The sequence below is a fragment of the Epinephelus moara genome, chromosome 6 (assembly GCF_006386435.1).
Source record: "Epinephelus moara isolate mb chromosome 6, YSFRI_EMoa_1.0, whole genome shotgun sequence".
NCBI classification, from domain to species: domain Eukaryota; kingdom Metazoa; phylum Chordata; class Actinopteri; order Perciformes; family Serranidae; genus Epinephelus; species Epinephelus moara.
Window position 1 is genome coordinate 44034553 of NC_065511.1, and position 20458 is coordinate 44055010.

The following is a 20458-nucleotide window of genomic DNA, read 5'->3' on the forward strand; positions in this document are numbered from 1 at the left end:
AAGGTTTGAAAATCATATCCTGTCAAATTCATCTAAATTTACCTGAAACACCAAGTCAGACCCAGAGTAAACTGACAGCTGCACTTGTTCCATATATCAGTACATGTCCATGTATGGTCTCATTTGAAAGGTTTTCCCCAACAGTCAGAGTCACCATACCTGCCTCTGTCACTGAGTTCTACAAGTTTCAACACACTGAAATAAAAGGTTTTTTTAATCTTGGCCTGGATCTTTTCTTGAGCAAAGATGCTGCAGATGACTGGGAGAACTGGGAGAACTGGGAGAACTGGGAGGTGTTAGCTAGAAAACACGTGTCTCTTCACGATCTCACTGTGTTTAAAACACTTGAAAACCTTCAGTAATCAGAAAGACAACAGTTGATCATGTCTGTACATGTGTAGCAGCCTGTGGGACAGTAAGGGGTTAAAATCTGCTGTGGAGCTGCACTGACTACAACACCCATAATCCTCTGTGAGGTGAGCCAATCACTGGCTCTTTAAATACTCTAAACTACAGGAAGTGTGTTACTTCAGCTCAGGCTCTGATTGGCTATCGAGGCCATAACAACAACACTGGAAGCTCTTATTGGCTCAGTGAGGTGTCAATCAAAAGGTCAGGAGCTGGCCTCCATCATGGCCGCCACCCGGTGGGTTTGTTTCCATGCAGGACAGAGACATGATGGATAATATGTGGAGAGGTGTGAAGGTGTGAAAGGACAGACTTTGATAGTAACTTGCCCAACACTCTTTAGGCCCTGACACACCAAGCTGACGGTCGGCCGTCGACCAAAGTCGGGCCGTCGGTGAGCGTCTGTCGGCCTAGTTTTTGTGGTGTGTCCCGCACTGTCAGCACTTTGGCGTCGGCGGCTTTTCGGCCGATTGAGCATGTTGAATCGGCGGCGGAGCTTGTTGGTGAGAGAGATCACTCTGATTGGCTGTTCAGGTTTTATTTCCTCGCCCCTGTAGTGAGTGAATCTGCCTGTAGTGAAACCGGGGCTAACCGGTGCTTCCTCCTCAGGCTCCACTTCACTCAGCTGCCCCACAGACCCGCTGCTTCTTCCCACTTTAACCTGAATAACAAACCGGAGCTAGCTGGGAGCGGCTAGCGGAGCGTTAGCCGCAGCATGACCGGAGGGAAGCACAGCCAGTTAGCCTCCGCTAGTCTCTGAGCTAGCCCCGGCTCTCCGTTTGGATCCAACCGGAGCACCGAGCCCTGGTTTGTTATTCAGGTTAAAGTGGGAAGAAGCAGCGGGTTTATCGGGCAGCTGAGTGAAGTGGAGCCTGCGGAGGAAACACCGGGACCGTCTGGATGTAATAGTCCGTGGAGGTGCTGCGGTGCTCGGCTGCACAGATAGGAAACCCCTCGGCTGACAGGATGTACCACTCTCTCACTCCGCTCTCTCTCACGCAGGCGCAGAACGTACGTGCTACTTGGCCATCGGATGTAGTCCGTGTAGTGTGTTCAAATGCAACTGACACAGGGCGACGTGAGGTGACGTGAGGCGACGTAGACGATGCAACAGTTGGCTTTCGTCGCCGCTAGTTCTTTGATGTCGGTTTGGTGTGTCCACACCTTTACTCTGACACCAGGCTGCACACTGAGATCATACTGACCAAGATGATCAAATATTTACATTTCCAAATGTCTTTCCTTTTTCTCACTCTGACCTTAATCCTGTCAACTGTCTGAGTGACACAGTGTTGGACAGGTGAACACAGGATTATGTGATCACACCAGATGCTGACTTTGTGTTGGAGGAATGTAATCTTTACATAATTCACATTATATTTGCGCTGGCTGCAGAACATTTATATGGACTGTGTGGAGGTTAAAAAAAAGCCATTTCTAATTCAATCATTTTTTAAAAGGCTGTGAGGAAAAGGCAGACCCATGAATACTAATGTCAGTGAGGACGGGCCTGTGTGCCTGGTTGCATAGTGGAAATTGGCATGTGGGGGGGAGAGATAAAGAAAAGTGTGTGTCAGTGTGGCTGTGAGCTTGTGTCTGTGACAAATGGGATTATATTAATTGTTTGCCTCTGTGCCGACACATTCAAACACGTCTATTCCATCTGAATGTTAAGGATTGTTTTTATGTGGCTTATTTTAAAAGTTGATATAAGACACACTGATATAAGATCTGTGCGACGGTGATTGATCTCAGGTCTGTTTTCTCCGTCTTATCACTTTTTACAGTGTGTGTGTGTGTGTGTGTGTGTGTGGAGCAGATGTAAGGTTTGTCAGTTTCTGTTGGAGTGTGTTTTTCTCCTTTTGTTGCTTTAACCTGTTGCTGTTTGTATTTTAATGTCACTTGATTGATTGAAGAAGAAATCTATCAGCTATATAAATGAAAATGTCTTGTTATGAATCAGTGTCTCTCTTTCTGTTTTCTTTAACTGTCATCTCGTGTTCTTGTCCTGCAGTTTGGCAACCAGTTGAAATACAGATGTAAAATATGGGTAAATTAAAAAACAAAAAAGAGGACAAAAGTAATGTGAGAGAGTAAACATGTTTATCAGAGAAAGACAGAGAGACAGAGTGGGACGGACGCATTATAAGTCTGGGTGTGTTTGAGTATTTACACCCATGTACCGTGTGGTGGAAGTGGGTCACAGTGACAGATCCACTCACATCGGTCTTGTTCCAGACTGCGTGTTGGGTAAAGCACTCTGCTGTAATTCCTCATTCTGATGAGGAGAGAGTTAAGACTCTGTGCGACATCACGCAAAGTGCGCCGTCTGCAATATTAATAATAGCACAAATAAATGAGGGAAGGGAATTAGTCTCAGTGCAGCGCCTATGTGATGTGACAAATTAGGTCGTCTCAGCTAACAGTGGCGGTGCGTCACATGAGTCGACGTACACCAGAGGGATGAGGGGAGGTCAGGTATTAAAGTGGAGCTGACTGATGGGACACAGAGGGCTCTGAACCTGGAGCAGGTCAAACACTGATCAAACTTCAGCATCGCAACCTGCTCACTGACTTCAGACTTCAACTGCAATCAGCTCCTCATGAAATGTGGGGCAGCAGATTGTTGTGTCTCACTGATTGTCAAATATCAAACATGTGGCCTCGATTATAAAAGGACAAAAACTCAAAGTCCCCAAATCCAGCGGGAGAAACAATACTCAGATCTGAGTGTCAACGCTGTCGTCCGACCGGCAGAAAAGTTAACACGTAAACAAAAGTAAACAAGTGTTAGTTTCAAAAGTGTCAATCAAGTTCATTTTTTAGATTCTTAAAGGAAACAAAGAAACAGGGGGAAAAGGAGAGAGAGCAAGATGGTGGAAAAGAGCATAAAAAAGCAACATCAAAAAAAAGAAGGAACAGTCACAAGAAAGTGGAGAAAGTTTTAAACCAGAACATTAAGAAGAAATGAAGAGAAAAAGAAAGACATGATGGAAACCCATCATGGTGACAGCCCCAGATCTAATCATTATTTAATCATCAATCTTTTTTTATGAATTAAGGCCTTCAAAATTAAATAAGTTGATCAAAAACAAAAGTTTAAGGTTCTTTGAGTCACTTAAGCTGCGCATTCTGTGTGATAACGTGAAGAGAGAACGCTCGGGTTATCATCTTAATGTCACAGCTCATCACATGTCCACGTTTGCTCATGGACTTTCCACGTCCACATATGGCGTCCAAGGTACCCTGGGTGTGTTGGTTGTTGACGTTCTGGGACGCCGTGTCAACTTCAGCCTGTTACATGCATTGTCTGTTTTCAAAATACACTTCTGTTTTCACAGGAAATGTACAGTTTCCATACAGTCTCTTTCAAAATAAAAGCACTCTGTCAGTGCAACACTGTGAATTGATGGGTTCTTTTTTGGTCAACAACAAAAGTTGGGTTTAGGAAAAAAGAACAGGGTTTGGCGTTGCAATCTTAGAGGACGTAAACCGCGGCTTCCTGGGTGAAAGTCAGTGGTTGTTGGACTCATACACCAACCCTCCCATCGGCCCTACTCAGACTTCCACCGCCTCAACATTTCCTTCAACATTTCCCCCTGACGTCACTGGGTGCCATTAAACAATAACAGCGACAGCCCACGTATCATGCTGACGTGAAAAGACAGCTTTTTTTCGTCGGTGTCCAACACCGGAAGTCACTGACCACGTGCCGGTTTTCAAAGACCTTGAGGTGAGACTGTGTTGGCATGAGCTAACCCCCACAAAAAATGAGCGTTTTTGAAAGTGGCTGCTGCTGCTACAGTCCACAGCTGCGATGCCAGGCAGGTGCTTTGTTCATCACTGGCAGACGTTGATGCTAGCTATGTAGCAAGACAATGGAAGTCACAGAAAGTACCAAAGATTTCTACTTATTTGGACAATATACCTGTCATCAGAAAGGCAATGCTTTCAGGCCCTGTTTTCCTTCTGGTTGCCCTTAAAAGTTGCTGGAGCTGTGACTCAGTTTACTCAGACACCAACATTATTATCTCCTCCATCTTGTCGTCTTTCTGCTTCAGTGATGCCCACTAACTAACTGATGGGCGGGGGCAGGCAGCAACCAGCAGAGGTTTAACATGGTAACAGTGTTTTAGTTATCTTGTGTGAAAGACCCTTAAGTACTCAGAGTAACTAAAGCAGACAAATAAATGTCGTGGAGAAACATGTGCAGTGTTTCCCTCTGAGATGCAGAGGAGGAGAAGTATAAAGTAGGATAACATGGAAATACTCAAATACGAGTATGATAGCAGTTGCAAAGTATTGTGTTTCTACTCAACACTAACAACTACTGATATTTTTAACATCACAATACATAATTACCAGAGAGAGGATCCTGCCAACCCCCCCCCCCCCCCCCACACACACAGAGGTCCAGGCTGAGCCCCAGTGTCCTCTAATCCTGGACACGCTCCTGAGGAAAACTACCAGTATCAAAATCCTTCAGTAAAGGTCTTGACTGCACTTTTGTCCAAGATTCTCTGAACTCAAGTGTTTCATTTTTTTCTTCCAAAAGTTTCTGTCACACAGACACTTGGCTCATTAAGATCTCAGTTCTGCAGGTTAACAGGAAATGAGGTACGCTTGAGAAGAAAAGTGGAAAGAAATAATTCTTGTATTTTTCTCTTCTATTTCACAGAAAAGCGATCAGCTCTGTAATCTCCCCTCACTAGTGTGCAGGTGGAGCTTTTCCTCTTTGGCACACTTACCAGCCTGCATGCTAATCTGACGGAGCTGATCCACAATCCCACCTGGTTCCCGACTGAGCGTGAGCCGGCCAGAGTGGAGCAGAGTGAAAAGGAAAAGGGGGGGGCGAGGTGAACACGTCATAGTGCTGTACATGTGTGGGAGGGGATTGGAGGCTTCCTGTAACTGACAGGTCACAGACTTGATTCCCAACAAACACTGACACACGCTGCTATCACTTCCCACAGAAAACGTCATGTCGGCACCACTCAGGAGAACAGAGGTGGCACACTGGGTGAGTTATCTTATAAAACAGCTCAACTAGTCGCCGTAATACGTCGCTGATTTAGATTCTTCACATAACAAATACCCTGCATATAAACTGACATGGCTGTTCGAAATCACAGTGTGATATGAAACATCTAGATTTTGCCCCTTTTCTCTCAAACCATGGAAACACTGTCCTGCTGCTGGAGATGCCTTCTGCAGGGATTAGTCGATTTCCGGTGAAGCCGGTCTGGTGTACAAGCTTGAACCAGTGTGACTTTATGCAAACCACTTGAACCAGCATTTATCATCATGACACATTCTGGCAAATTAGAAAGTCTTCATCAACAACCTGTGCTGACGGTGTCACAGCACTAAATCAAACTCATATTGCATTGGTAATAAGCAATATGTAAACAATCATTTTTTGGTACTTTTTTACTATTTTTATTTCTTTTTTTATACAATTTATTTCTGATTTTTATGAATGGTTATGTGGCCTGTTTTTTATTTGTTTTATGACTAGTTGGCACCTGAAAAGAAACACGGTGATGTTCACTTGGTGTCGCAGGGTTCCAAACACAAATCTCCTGGGGTAAAGTCCTGTGTTGTTTGACCCCTCCGTTACTGAAACCAGTCTCTTTACACAAACTTTCAGACTTCACACTACTTCTTCTTCACTCCCATCAGCAACACTGGTCACATAATCGCAGCCTTCCTGATAACGTGGGTTATATATGAATTACTGGCTCATGATTATGTGTTTTATGTACAAACTGTGGTGCATTACATTTCGTAGGTGTGATATGGTAAAGGTTTGGCTACAGTAAGTTTGGGCAACTCAAATGAACCATGTCATTATTGGGAAACAATCTCCTTCATTATTAAAAGGAAGCAGCACTGACTGTTGGAGACAGAAGCCGAGTCATACACTCTGGTGTTAAAGTCTAATTCTTTCCACCCTGACCTCCTCTTTCCTCTTTAAGTCGAGTCAAATCACGTCAACTTTATTTATTAATTTTAAAGGGCTTCACAATCTGTGCAGCACACAGACTCCTTCTGTCCTCAGACCCGCCATTTAAATAAGCAAAGACTTCCCAAAACAACCTTTACAATATTTTGTGGTGTCACACTTCTTCTGCCTGTGCTGCTGAGAGAGGACCATCACGACTGCAGGAGGTCACTTGTCAACAACACTTAGCAGCGACTGTTTGGAGCATTTGAACAAATTACAGATGCTGTCGTTGTTTCTGGTGATAACAGTGTTGGAGTTTTGTCCTTTCACTGAGAGGCCGTGATGCATGTGGAGGTAAACGATGCAGCAGGAGCTGTTGGTGTCATCATTCTCCTCATTTAACTGCTTTACTATGACATCACCATACACTTCCAGTTTTTCTTTAATGATATAAGATTGAAGCCCCATGAAGGACGGACGTCTCCAGGGACGCTGCCTCTCACCCATCACGTTATATAAGCTCCAGCTCCGATGACCTTGGTTAAATGGGTTTAGAAAATGGACACATGGAATCATTATCGATCATACAGCCAGTTAATGATGGCTTCTATATTTGATGCCGTCCTCTGCTGGACAGGAAGTGATGGCTCCAATAGCAACAAGAGCAGGTTTGGAATGTACAGAGAAGAAGAAGTGGGTCGGTTGTTAAGGAGATCAGCATGCTTAAGAAGAACGAGTTCACACTTTGTGTCATCCAATCAAGTCACAAGTGTTCTTCCTGTTCTTCATGGAAACACTGGTGGTGCACAAAGGCCAGAGTTATAGCCTCCTCCTGGCTGCATCACACTTCCTCTTCTGATCCCTTCCTGTCTAACAACTCTTTTTGTCCCATCGCTTTGACACCATTAATTGTACAAATGAAGATAGGGGCACAGAATGAACATCTACATGATTCAACTGAGTCAGGTTATGGAAAATAATCAAAATATGTTATTATAATTATGCAGATGACACACAAATTTACATAACCATATCACCAGGGGACTATGGTCGGATACAGGAGCTCTGACAACACGGTCTCACTCCAAAGTCGTTGAAAGCCGGCGCTTGGTCAGTGACCACTGGTGTCAGACACAGACAAAAGCAGTCGTCCTGCATGATACATGGCCAGTCACTGTTATTGTTTAATGGCTCCTTGTAGTGTCAGGGGGAAACATGGTGGGACAACAACGAAGGTTAAGGAAGCGGATGTCCAAGTAGGGTGGGCGGGAGCGGTGGAGGGAGGATCCAAAAACTACCAACTTTCACCCGTGAGGCCAGTGTTCACTTCCTGTAAGACTGTAAATCTAAACCCTGTTCTTTTTTCCTAAACCCAACTTTTGTTGTTGACAGAAAAAAACCCATCAATTTACGGTGTTGCACTGACAGAGTGCTTTTATCTTGAAAGAAACTGTATGCAAACTGTACATTTCCTGTGAAAACAGAAGTGTATTTTGAAAACAGACAATGCATGTAACAGGCTGAAGTTGACACGGCGTCCCAGAACGTCAACAACCAACACACCCAGGGTACCTTGGACGTCATATGTGGACGTGGAAAGTCCATGACCAAACGTGGACATGTGACGAGCTCACAGTGAGAATGTCATGGCTCTGACCTGAGTCCATCAAACAAATCAATGACTGGATGTGTCACAATTTTCTGAGGTCATTGTTTTAATCAGCATTCAATGTTAAAAAGAGCAAGCCAGAAATCATGGTGTAGTCATGGACAGGTAATTATATATCTGAGCAGAAATGACATGCGGGGTTCCCCAAGGCTCCATACTCGGACCTCTTCTGTTTAACATCTACATGCTTTCACTGGTTATGTTACCATACTTATGCAAATGACAAAAAAATATATCACCATGTCACCAGGGGACTATGGTCTGATACAAGCTCTGACTGAGGGCATCGAACAAATCAATGTTTGGATGTGTCACAGTTTTCTTCAGTTAAATAAAGACAAAACTGGGGTAACAGTTTTTGGAGCCAAAGAAGAACGATCAAAAGTCAGTGCTCAATGTTAAAAACCACAGAGAGAGCCAGCCATCTTGCTGTAGTCTCTGTCGACTCTGAGCTGAACTTCAACAGTCACATTAAGACCATTACAAAGTCAGCCTACTGTCACTTTAAGAACATATCAAGGATAAAAGGACTGGTGTCTCAGCAGGACCTGGACAAACTTGTCCCTGCATTTATCTTCAGTCGACTCGACTACTGTAACAGAGTCTTTATCATCAGACAGCTGAATCAGAACACTGCTGCTCGAGTCCGCACTAAGACCAAGACAGTTCGGAGGTCTTTACACTGACTTCCTGTCTGTCAGAGAATCCACTGTTGGTTTATAAAGCACTGAATGGTTTCTGACCTTCTGCTACAGTCTGAACCATCCAGACCTCTCAGGTCTTCAGGGACACGTCTGCTTTGTGTCCAGAGTCAGGACTAAACATGGAGAAGCAGCGTTTAGTTTTTATGCTCCACATATCTGGAACTAACTCCCAGAAATCTGCATCTCTGCACCAACTCTCACTTCTTTTAAATCATCCTAGATCTGCTGCTTTCATTAAATCAAATATTGATTCATTTCTTACACTGCACTGGAACTTTTACTGTAGTATGTCATACCTGTCTTAGCGTTTTTCAGTTTAATGGAGTTTTTAAATTGTATTTAAATGTCCTTTTATAATTTGCTTCTTTTGCACTTTGTGTCAGTGCTTTTGATGGTTGCCTTGTTGCTGAAATGTGCTGTTTAAAAAACTTGTCTTGCCTTATAATACAGTCTGTCCGTGCTGACATACATGGTGTGTGATGAAGGCAGTTGTGTGACAGAAGAGATCTTGACAGAGAGGTTCGAACCCTGCCTCACTGTGTCGCCCCCACACACCCGGGCAACCACTGTGTGCATAACCATCAGATTAATAGTTTCAGAAAGATGTGAGCATTGTTGGATGGATCAAATGGACACCAATAAGAAATGACATGCACTCATACTGACAGACCGGTGAGCTGTGGGAGAAGTAGAGCAAAAACATCCTTTAGTTTTACTATGTGATGCAAACAGGACTGTTCAATGGAGCTACTGTTCCTGCAGCTACTGCAGACCTTGTCATTCCCAACCTGTCCACCAGATGCCCTCAGAGTCTCCTGCTCCTTCTAATGGCCCCACCCAGTTCCTTCCTGACACACCTGCACCTCATTCCCTCATTATGAACCTGTGTATATACCGGCCACTTCCCCACTTTCATTTGCCAGATCTTCTGTCACTTCCTGTCATTACTCTCCAAACATATCCACCTGTCAGAATTGTGTCCCTGCTCTTTAAACTTTCCTTTTAAATTTCTCAGCCGTTTTAGACAATTAGCCAACAATTTTCCAAGCCTGTTCAATACTCATTGGTTTTGGTGAAATTCCTTGAAATCAACCTGCTCTGTGTTGCTGTGTCTGTGTCTGCTGTGCTGGGTCTCACAGCGGAAAATTTGGCAGATAGTGACACCTCGTTTAAAAAAAGAGACAGGCTGGAATGTGTTTTAGTCTCAAATCTTTAAAAACTAATTGTGTAGAAAGTGTTAAAAAAAAAAAATGTCTGAGAGACAAGAAGCCGATGCGATGAAAACAGAAGACTCAAAGCGCAGAGGATGCATGCATGTTGGAAAAGGAAACACAGCATGAAAGAAAACATGCAGCATAAAAGAAACCCTCAAATATAAAGATGTTTCTTTCATGGCCAAACAACACAAGGCTGCTGCTGCTGCTGCTGCTGCTGCTGCTGCTGCTGCTGACACAAGCCCCAGGCCAGCGCCATTCAACTCTTTATTCATGCCCTCACTACATTTCTCCAGTGGCACTGAACATCTGATCTTTCTATTCATCTTCAAAAAGACTTTAAATGACTGTGTGGCCTGAATAGTGTTTCTGCGCGCGCTGGGTTCAAAAGTGCTGTGCACCACAGATTCTGCCCTGGATAGATGTTTTCATGTGCAAACCCTCCAACAGCAGGTCAGGTTGAGGCTCAGATGAAAGACAACCAACTCAACTCAGGAATCACTTCCTGAGAGAAGGAAGACATTTATCCTCTGCAGAAACTAGAGAAGTGCTGAATGTAACAGAGGTGTTAATCTCATTGCTGAAAACATGGTGGGTAGATGTGTGGATGCATTGTTCCAGGCTCAGATACATCTTCTCTCAGACAGCTCCCAAACATCTCTGCCTATGCCTGGTATTAAGGCGCTGCCGTTGGAAAGAAGTCAAAGCTGCAGTGAAATAATCTGTCACCCACTTTCCTCCTTTCTTCCAGGGAGACAGTGGGCGCACACGCAGCATATGGCTTTTTGAAGACAGATATATTTGAAACATTTTCAAGCTACAGTCACTGATGGACAATAGTTTTGCCAACACAGTCGCCAGAATAGATGTTGGCATTGTATGTTTCTGCAATGCAGCATTTGTACATTATTGTGAGGTGGATATGTTGAAACTTAACATTTCATGTTTAGGCACAAACACCACTTGGTTACGGTTTACAAATGATCATGTTTTGGCTTAAGATACCTGGTTCTGAGTGCACAGCTGGAAACGCAGCAATGTCCTGGTAAGAAACAAGTGCTCAAGTCACTCTCTCCTGTGGTAGACTCACAAGTCAGTCTTTAGACGCTTTGCTTAACTAAAGACTGATGTCTTTCTCCCTGATTTTGTGTTTAGATGGGCAGATACAATTTCAGAGTTTAAAAAAACTCCCTACGTTGCAGAACCAATAGTAAATCTGCAGGGCGGTCCTTCTGTGGCTCGCTGAACTCTTGTGCTCGTAAACATAGTCCGACTAGAAACACGTGTAGTGGTACAAAACGGCTCAAGTCGCTGTAAGTCCTTCATTTCCACAATCTTGTGGACTGAGCACACGTTTAAAACAGAGTTAAATCTCTCGGCATCCATTTTCAAGCTCTCTGTGTGTTTGTGTCCTTGCGGACGAGAAAAGGGGGAGCGCACATTTCCGGGATGGCGTGTCCTTTTCAAAAATGCAAGAGGCGTTGCTTTGTTGCTGGCCGTTTTCGCCGGTGTGTTAAACACACTTTAGAAAGGAGTGTCCCCAGACTATCAGAAGACGGAGATCTCTGATTGTCTGGTGGCGAGACTACTCCTGTGGTAACAGCGTGACGGGTCACAAAAAAGAAAAGCACCCTTGTTTCGTGACTAAAAAGCTGCTGGAAATGCAGTGATGACTAAAACACAACCAGTATTTCTGTCTGTTGGTGTTGAACAGACAAATATCTCTTCCACCATAATAAGTGCACTCACACAGGTTTTCTAAACACGGGTAAACCTGCTAAAATTAAGCTATGGTTTCCTTTTCCATTGCCAGCAGACCAGAGCTGTGTTCACACCTCTGCAGCAGGTGTCTCTCTGTCATCACAGTCAGGCCAGAGAACAGGTCAGTTAACAGTAAAAAGCAGCATGAAGGCGTGGTAACCTAGTTTTATATATCTCTTACTTATTCAGTCTCTCTTTCAAACTCAGTGCAGACTAATTTGGATCGATGTGTGAGCACTGCTTGAGTAGAAGCAGACGATATCTTGTGATGGTGTGTATTTGCATCTCGCTGGTTGAGGTGCTAAAATCAATGCGTTTACCCAAGTGTTGTGTTTCCATCGATGACCTGAATACCTACAATTACTGCAGAGTCATTTGACCCCTGTGGGAATGCTGATGGTAACCTTTCACATTACATTAAAAAGCCAGATGTTAGCAGGTGTTAGTGGGTATTTTGTGCTATGACAGAAGTGGCTAACCTCAGCTTGTATACTACACTGACAAGATACGTAGCAAACATGGAATTTTCCTCAGCTGATTTGGCTGCGTTTGATGCAACAGATAAACATGAAAGTTATTCATACATATATACTATGTAGTGTGTTTGCAGCTTTATAAAACAGGTGGTCAGCATTGTTTTTTCTGAAACTCTGGTCCTTAAATTTCAGCCTTCTGTGAGAACAGTCGTTTGATGTGACTGCTGACTTCAGGATCAGTAAGTGGACCCTGTGATGAGATTTTTTTGTCCAAACATAAATAAATAAACTCACATTGCAGCTACAAAATGTGTGAAACTGAAATATTGATATGAAGCCGCAGGATATTCACAAAACCTTTTAGATCTTCTGGACTGAAGCAGAGAAGCTGTTCAATAAATGAAACTAAGTGAAACCATGACAAAAGCTTTTCCCACATTACCCCAAATCATTTCACCTCACTTAACCCAAAAACCTGACCCCAAACTGAGAGTTATGAGTCTGCAGTTTGTTAGAGTGCCCAAATGTACACTTCATCCCCAAATTTCCTCTGAGCTCTGTTACTGTTCTGTAACTAACTGGGCAGGGAGGACATACAGACATGTGGGAGACAAGCAGATGATAAAACAAACTCAGGATGCACAATTTAAAAAGTCCAGGTGTCATGGTCGTGTTGTAAAGTGTGAAACATTTTGTTTTTTGTAGGATATCATCGAAGCCACAGAACAATGCAGATCATTGTACTGACAAACAGCTACATTAGCACAAGTCACAACCCCCATTCAGTCAACACACACACACACACACACACACACACACACACACACACGTGGTTACATTTAGGAAAACAGAACAGGGTTCGGCTTATCAATCTTACAGGAAGTGAACACCGGCCTCCTGGGTGAAGGTCAGTGGTTGTTGGACCTATCCACCTCCCCCTCTGCCCACCCTAGTCGTAGCTTCACCCCCTTAACCTCGTTGTGGTCCTGACATGTTTCCCCTGACGCCACCAGGCTGACCAAGCGCCGGTATTTGATGACTTTGAAATGAGACCGAGTTGTGTTAACACAAGCTGAAGAGACTTTCACGGTTTGTTGTACGATAGATAACACGTCAGTAAATACCCCACTGGTTGCTAAAAGGGACTAAATGAGACTCCATAACATCATCACATCAAACATGGCTTTACAGCCTTGTTGTGGTGGTGACGATGACGTCATGTGACTTCTGTTGATTGAATTTAGGCTTCAATAATCATAACGTGGCATCCATTAGTTAAGATTATCTTACTGAACAAAACCTGTAAAGACATTAACTTTTGATCAAAGCTCATTTTCTGCAATAATGCAAAATCCTGTTGGCTTTTTGAAGAGGAAACCAGTGCGACGTTAACGTCATCGTCAGCCTACAATAAATCCATCACTCCTGCAGCAGTGTGTTGCTGTTTGCAGCAGGGATTGAGCCCCAAAACCAACTTTTTAAGCCAAACCATGCTTCTTTTTTAACAATAACTAAGTGGTTTTTGTGACTAAACAGAAACCACACATTAACCACAGCGCTGTGAGGATTCAACATATCTGCTCCATGATAACGTGCAAATGTAAACCATCCCTGGCCTGCAGAAATGCACAATGCCCACATTTTCCTGCCTCCTGGGTTGTGTGTAGACACTGAGAACTAAATGCCTGCTGCATATTTCCACCACTCAGGCCGTAAAGGCAAAGCAAAGAAACTAGTTAAGGACTTGTCATTTACTTCTTTGCCTGAAGCTGAAATCAATTGAGGTCTGGAGCAGCTGCCCAATATAACAGTGCCAATAAATCATCCCCTAACAAGGAGACTGACATACTTCCTGTGCATAAAATGCCCTCTGATTAAATTGCCTATTTGGCAGAGTCCCAAGCGTCAAATGCTTGGTCCTCCCTTGATGGTGATCTGCTCCTCCAGAGCCACACAGACACTGATGTGATGTGTGTCCTCATTATGACAGGAGGAGAGGACAGAGAGTCTGCTGCTGCTCTCAGTTCACCTCTGTGCCCTCGCTGAAATGCTGATCCTAGCTTATATCAGCCCGCAGGTGAGATCATCATCAAATCTAACAGGAGGGGCCAAGTTTGGAAGCGATACAGTTTCTGGGTGACAAACAGAGGTTTGATCGGAGTCTCACCCTGTCCCTGGGTGGAAATGAGGCTGCTGTTGCTGAGGTCTGTAATCCTGTCGTTAAAACACACTCTGCTGTGGCCCTTTTTAGGTTTATGGAACAAACTACCCCGAGGATTACTGTGGACAGAGTATCACTCCGCACAGAACAGCAGCAACACAATGACACACTCACACAGCAAGCAACCAGGCTCAATAGTCGGGGCACACTGCAAATTATTCCCATAAAGTTACAATAACTAATATTTCACTATAAATTACATTATTATCACCTCACAGGCTTTTACTGTGATATCTAACCCTGTTCAGAATTCTACTTTGAAATTCATGCAGGTAAATCAAATCATTTTACAGAAGGACTCGCAGTAATATATGTAGTTTAACTGTGAGGTTATGGTGAAATACAGTAATTTTACAGGAACATACTGTTGTATCAGTAATGAAATGGACTTTAACTGTGAAGTTACAGTTGAATATAGTAATTTTACAGGAGCTTACTGCTAAATCACAGTAATATGCAGCCATAACTACTGTGAGGTCACAGTATACAGCATTTATTTCACAACAATTTACTGTAAAAATAAACAGTAACTTACTGTGAAAGTGATGCACCTAGTAGCCTGTAAATTACTGTAAATGTACAGTCAAATATTTTACAATATGTGAATCACCAGACGGACCACGATATGATATTATCACGATGCATTACTCACGATACAATATTATCACGATACAGCATTATTATGATTTTAAACATGCTGCAAAATGTTGAGTAGCTATTGTGATTAAAATATGTTGGGATTTCAGCTACTAATAATGCCCCAGACATAAAACTTTGTCAACATCAACACAGATTATTTCCATGAAGTTACAATATGTAACTGTAATATCTCACAATAAATTACATTATTGTCACCTCACAGGCTTTTATTGTGATATTTAACCGTATTCAGAATTTTAGTGTAAAATTCATGCAGGTAAATAAAGTAATTTTACAGGAGCATGCTGCTAAATCACAGTAACATCCTAGAAAGCAATAGTCATGATTTAAACATATTGGCTATATTTAGCTCCGATTTAGTCTAGCTACATGAAACCCAAATCTAGCCGATTTAATTTTGAAATTGATTAAATGTAATTTTCGCCATTGCAGATGGCGTGCGGTATGATATTCAATCACGTATGGAGAGTCAACAGTAATTAAAATATGTTTATCTCCATTTTTTGGACATGGTCTCTACATAGCCGTATAATTGATGACGTCTACACTTTGGCTATGGTTAGACGTCTACCAAATTTTCACTGACAGCCCAAATTCAGCCGTGATTTAGCCTAGACGTCAGGCCTTCATGTAGACGGCTATTAGACGTTTTTTAAACCAGAAAAATGCTTGCTGGGATGCAGGTATAACTACTGTGAGATCACAGTGTACAGCTGTTATTTCACAGTAATTTACTGTAAATGGACAGTCAAACATTACGATGCGATATCGTCACAATACATAACTGATGATGCAACATTATTGCGATTTAAATGTGTTGTGATATGCTGAGTATTACAATTAAAATATATTGTGATGTATTACCTTTTTCCTGCTGCCAAAAACGTACCTAAAGGAAAACTTTGTGAACATCTGTTTTGTCTGATTGGAAGTTTTTTAATCTGTTCATCTCACTTCAATCATTATTACTGCAGCAAAATGCATCTCGTGCACTTAAAAAGCAGTCAGTTACATCATTCTAGCAGGCTACCAAAGGTTCAATTTGTATTTGTAATATTTACATAAATAACATCAATACTTGCCACACAGAAATACTGCAATATTGTGCTGTATCAAGTGTTTCCCTCCACCCCTACTGAAGAGAAGTAACAGCCCACTTTTCTACTAAAAATGAGGAATGTAATTATTAATATAGGTCAATATTGTGGCAGTGTTGTGGACATTATGATGGGGTTTCTCATTGCAGAGACTTTGGACGATTAAACATTAAAAGACACAAACAAGTCCCCAAAAACATGAAAACAGCTCATCATCCAAATGAGGACAAACCCACCAAAAATACTGGAACCAGAAAAACAACAAAGAAACTTTGCTTCAGGTATGAACCAGGATAAACCAGAACAACTCAGAGCTTCTGTTCAGCTCATTGTCAACTTTCTGTTTGCTGCTTCCTCCTGAAATCTGATCTGAGTGAACACTGAGGAAAATAATAAGTTGTCTGTGATCCCTGCTGATGATAGTAATAACAACTGCGCAAACAGGAGCAGTGAGAGCAGTGGCACACTTAGAGCAGCACCGACGGGACATTTGAGGATTATTATAGTGATTCTATAATAATAATAATAATGATAATAAATGAGCACATTCAGTCGCACACACACACACACACACACACACACACACACACACACAGCAAAGCTCTTCAGGAAGTAACTGGCAGCTTGGTGGAAATGATGCAGCAACATGAAAGCTTCTTTGAGGATCAACAACAAGTCAAAGTGATGAAAGTAGTTGTGGAGAATGACGGAGTGAACTCACCAGCTGAAGCTCTCAGTGAAGGAAACATCGCATCTCTTTAACGTTCATCTTCCGTCTCCAGCAGAAAAACGCCTTCATCTCTGTTCAGGACACTTTCCCTCCTCTTCCTCCTCTTCCTCCTCTTCCTCTTCTGTCTACATTCAACCAGACTTTTCCAACATCTGTCGCATCAGAGTCGCGCACTTGACTTCGCCCTCCTTCTTCATTAATTTCCTTTTTCCGAGTGCCGAGCACCTCCGGGGAGTTTGGGGATAATTGCGCTCCTAAAAGAATCGAGGTCGCTGGTGTCTGTGTCGCTGTGCGAGCTGAAGCTGCTGCGCTCTGACTCTGACCGAGGCTCCTCTGTGCTGCTGATGCTGCGCCATCCGCATCCCCATCCCTCCGCTCAGCTCAGCTGCACGGAGCAAAAATCCCTCAGATTTAAGGCTGGACCCGCGCCATGTGTCGGCCCCTAAATCCCCCTCTGACTAGTAGTGTAACGGAGGATGGTGGGATTACAGTTACAAACAAGAGTCAAGTCGTTACTTCTGTCAACACAGCGCCATTTTCCCCATTAATATATAAAAAGATCCATCCCATCATCCTGTTCGTGTTTTATCAGCGATATATTTTCACTGGGCTACTTTGGGGTTTTAAGTGAATGAGATATCAAATATCAGTGATATCAAATATGACTCAGAGCTGAGGTCCTGACTGTTGAACATTTAATCACATACTGCAATTTTACAGTTTGCATATATCAATTCTGGCTTCAGGATTGGTTCAAATCATTGGCAGTAATTGATCAGAAACAGGAGTGCACATAGAGACAGTGCATGCAGTGTGGTTGCACTGGGGCCCCTGGGGTTGGGGGCCCTTGCAAATGATTCAGATTGCCCCATGGAGCTACACCTGTTTAAACAAGGACTCACATTAGATTAAAAATGGCGCCAATTGTTATGTGCTGGACTCCCTCAGAAATGCAAACACATCTCCATCATGATTTTTCTTGTCTTTGTCTTTTGTGCACACACTGTGATGCCACACAGCTGGTTCAATACCAGCAAAGTTTCCCTTGATATTCATAGTGTTCTGTGGCCATCAGCAGTGATGTGATGGTTCACTTTTACTCTGTGATCTGTAGGCTTTAGCTTCAATCTTTATTTTGTTACCTTGATTTCGTTGCTGCGTCTGACATCCTGAATATATCCTTCAAATGCATATTGTAGACCCTTCTGTCTGCTTCTGTCTGAAACCGCTTTTTTGTTTTTCCAAAAATTTGAGAGTATTTCTCCAGGGAGTGCAGTTAGCACAGTGGGAGCGCCATGCCAGTCTAGCTCCGAAACCGAAAGTTTGTCAGACTTAGCAACAGTAACTAAGGGGGCGGGCCTTAGCGAAGGGTGAATTGGTGACCCCCAATTTCCACCAGATGCATGCTGGTTGCGTCTGCGCTCCAGCACGGCAGCGGAGCCGATCTGTTTCAGTTCTAGTCAATGTGTGTGCTTCCACCGGCTGCGGCTGTGCTGCGTTCCGGCTCCGTCACAGCTCCGGAGCCCTCCGCAACAGATACGCAGGACTTCTATATTTGCCGGACGCCGGAGCACAACGCAGCAATTCAGCACAGAGCAGATTGTGCGGGGCAGGAAGTCATGCACAGAAACAAAATAAAACATCCGGTTAATTTTCAAAATAAAATACACAGTGTTATATAGTTAATCATATTTCCCTGCACTACACCTTGAAAACTACATAATGGGCAGAGGCAGGCCTGAAGTCAACAGGTCAGAGGTTTTCAGACGTCATTTCACCCCGCTGACACCATGGACGAGGAGATGTTAATCATGGAGGTGCACCCAGATGTCTTCCGGCAGAGCTGCACCGCTCCGCACAGCAAACGCAGCCGGTGGGTGTTGACGGACGGCGGAGCACGCAGCAGATCACCAGCGCTGCCGTTCTGCAACGGACACGCATCCAGTGGAATTCCGGCGTGACTCTAAATTGTCCGTAGGTGTGAATGTGAGTGTGAATGTCTGTCTCTATGTGTCAGTCCTGTGATAGTCTGGTGACCTGTCCAGGGTGATGACCTGGTTGTTGGTAACACGTACGTTGACGTTGTCTGATGTCAAGTCTCTATTCGATCATGTGACAGGACGATACGATGCAGGCGCTAGTTTAGGCACAAAGTCTGTCAAGACTGACAAGCTGAGCACATCTAAAGTTCATCAGCGAGCAGAACAGAAAAGCAGCAGTAAGAAAGGACGCGAGAAACCATCAGGAGGACAAAGTAGCAAAGCTCCCTAAATTAGATTCATTTGGCTTTTTTATAAACAGTGGGCAGTCGTGCGTGTGCACGCTCTGTAACGAGTAACTAGCATGCACTGGGGTCCATCATAACTACCTTACACCACTGACCAGAAACCAGTAAACCTGACAGCTGTAGAACTCTGTGTGTGTGTGTGTGTGTGTGTGTGTGTGTGTGTGTGTGTGTGTTAATGAAGACACAACAACTCAGAAGAAATGTCACATTCCTGTAATCTACATTTTTTATTATTTCTGGTAACTTTAAAACAAAAGTACAGAAACGTAACAGTTCAGTCAACACAATCATCAGGGGAAGAAAAATGATGGCATTGTACGTTTCTGGAAAGCAGGGACACAAATTACAAAGTAAATGTAACAGTAATCACTATTTACCAAGAAAAGAATACATAGTAGGGGATTACTTTCAAATCTATTCTTTTTGGTACAAAGGTTAATGTTCAATCTGTTGCTTTGCACCTTTTCACGGTGCAGGAGTGTCTTCTTCTCTGGACATTTTTCCGCTTTAACCCTTTACTGTTCTCACAAATGTTTCAATCAAGAAGTTATTAAATGTTACAAGTTACATTTCTTTGATGAAGTAAATAAAATATTTACATAACTTATTTCAGGGTGACTATCAATCTGTAACTTTTTACATTGCCTTCCCAACACTTTGCAGCAGATACACTGACTCTTAACATTTCAACGCTGCAGTGGTTCATCTGCTTGGTTATGGTTCAGAAAAGATCACACCTGACATTGGACAGAATTGTGAACTCATCACAGTCTGTTTCCATCTTCAGTCTGACATTGGCTCCACTCTAATTAACTAATTGCTGTCACACACCTGGGACTCTCTCCTCCAAAGCCTCCGGGATACTACCAGCTGATAAAGAGACGTCATGACGCACGTCAGATGACGCTTCTGAAGAAGACTGAAGTGACAGTTGAAACACGTCAAGGTAAACTACATCTCCTTAAAAACTCATTGTCTGGTAAAAAGAAACGTTCTACACTTAATCTATTTTGAGTAGACAAAATTAACCTAATTACACTATTACATGGAAGTAAAACATGTTAACATGTCGGGTAGTACTGACAACAACACATTCTCACTACGACCTCGTCACATATCAAAGTCGTTGACCAAGCACTGGTATTCAGCAACTTCTGAGTGAGATCGTGTTGTTACGTTTGATACGTACAGAAGGTATATTTCTTTTCTTAAAGGTGAGCTGATCACTGATTCTAATACAATGTGGCAAATCCCCAAATTTCTGTGTGCTGGGACATATTTTAG

The 20458-nt window shown here is 43.1% G+C and overlaps 1 protein-coding gene across 1 annotated transcript in view; it reads right to left on the reverse strand.

Annotated features, from left to right (window-relative positions):
• The window catches only part of lingo4b (leucine rich repeat and Ig domain containing 4b), a 29535-nt gene extending 12197 nt beyond the window's left edge, over nucleotides 1-17338 (reverse strand). The window contains exon 1 of the mRNA XM_050046010.1: nucleotides 16879-17338. The gene's annotated coding sequence lies outside the window, so the exon portion shown is untranslated. The remainder of the gene's footprint in view (nucleotides 1-16878) is intronic.
• Between the last annotated feature and the right edge of the window lie 3120 nt (nucleotides 17339-20458).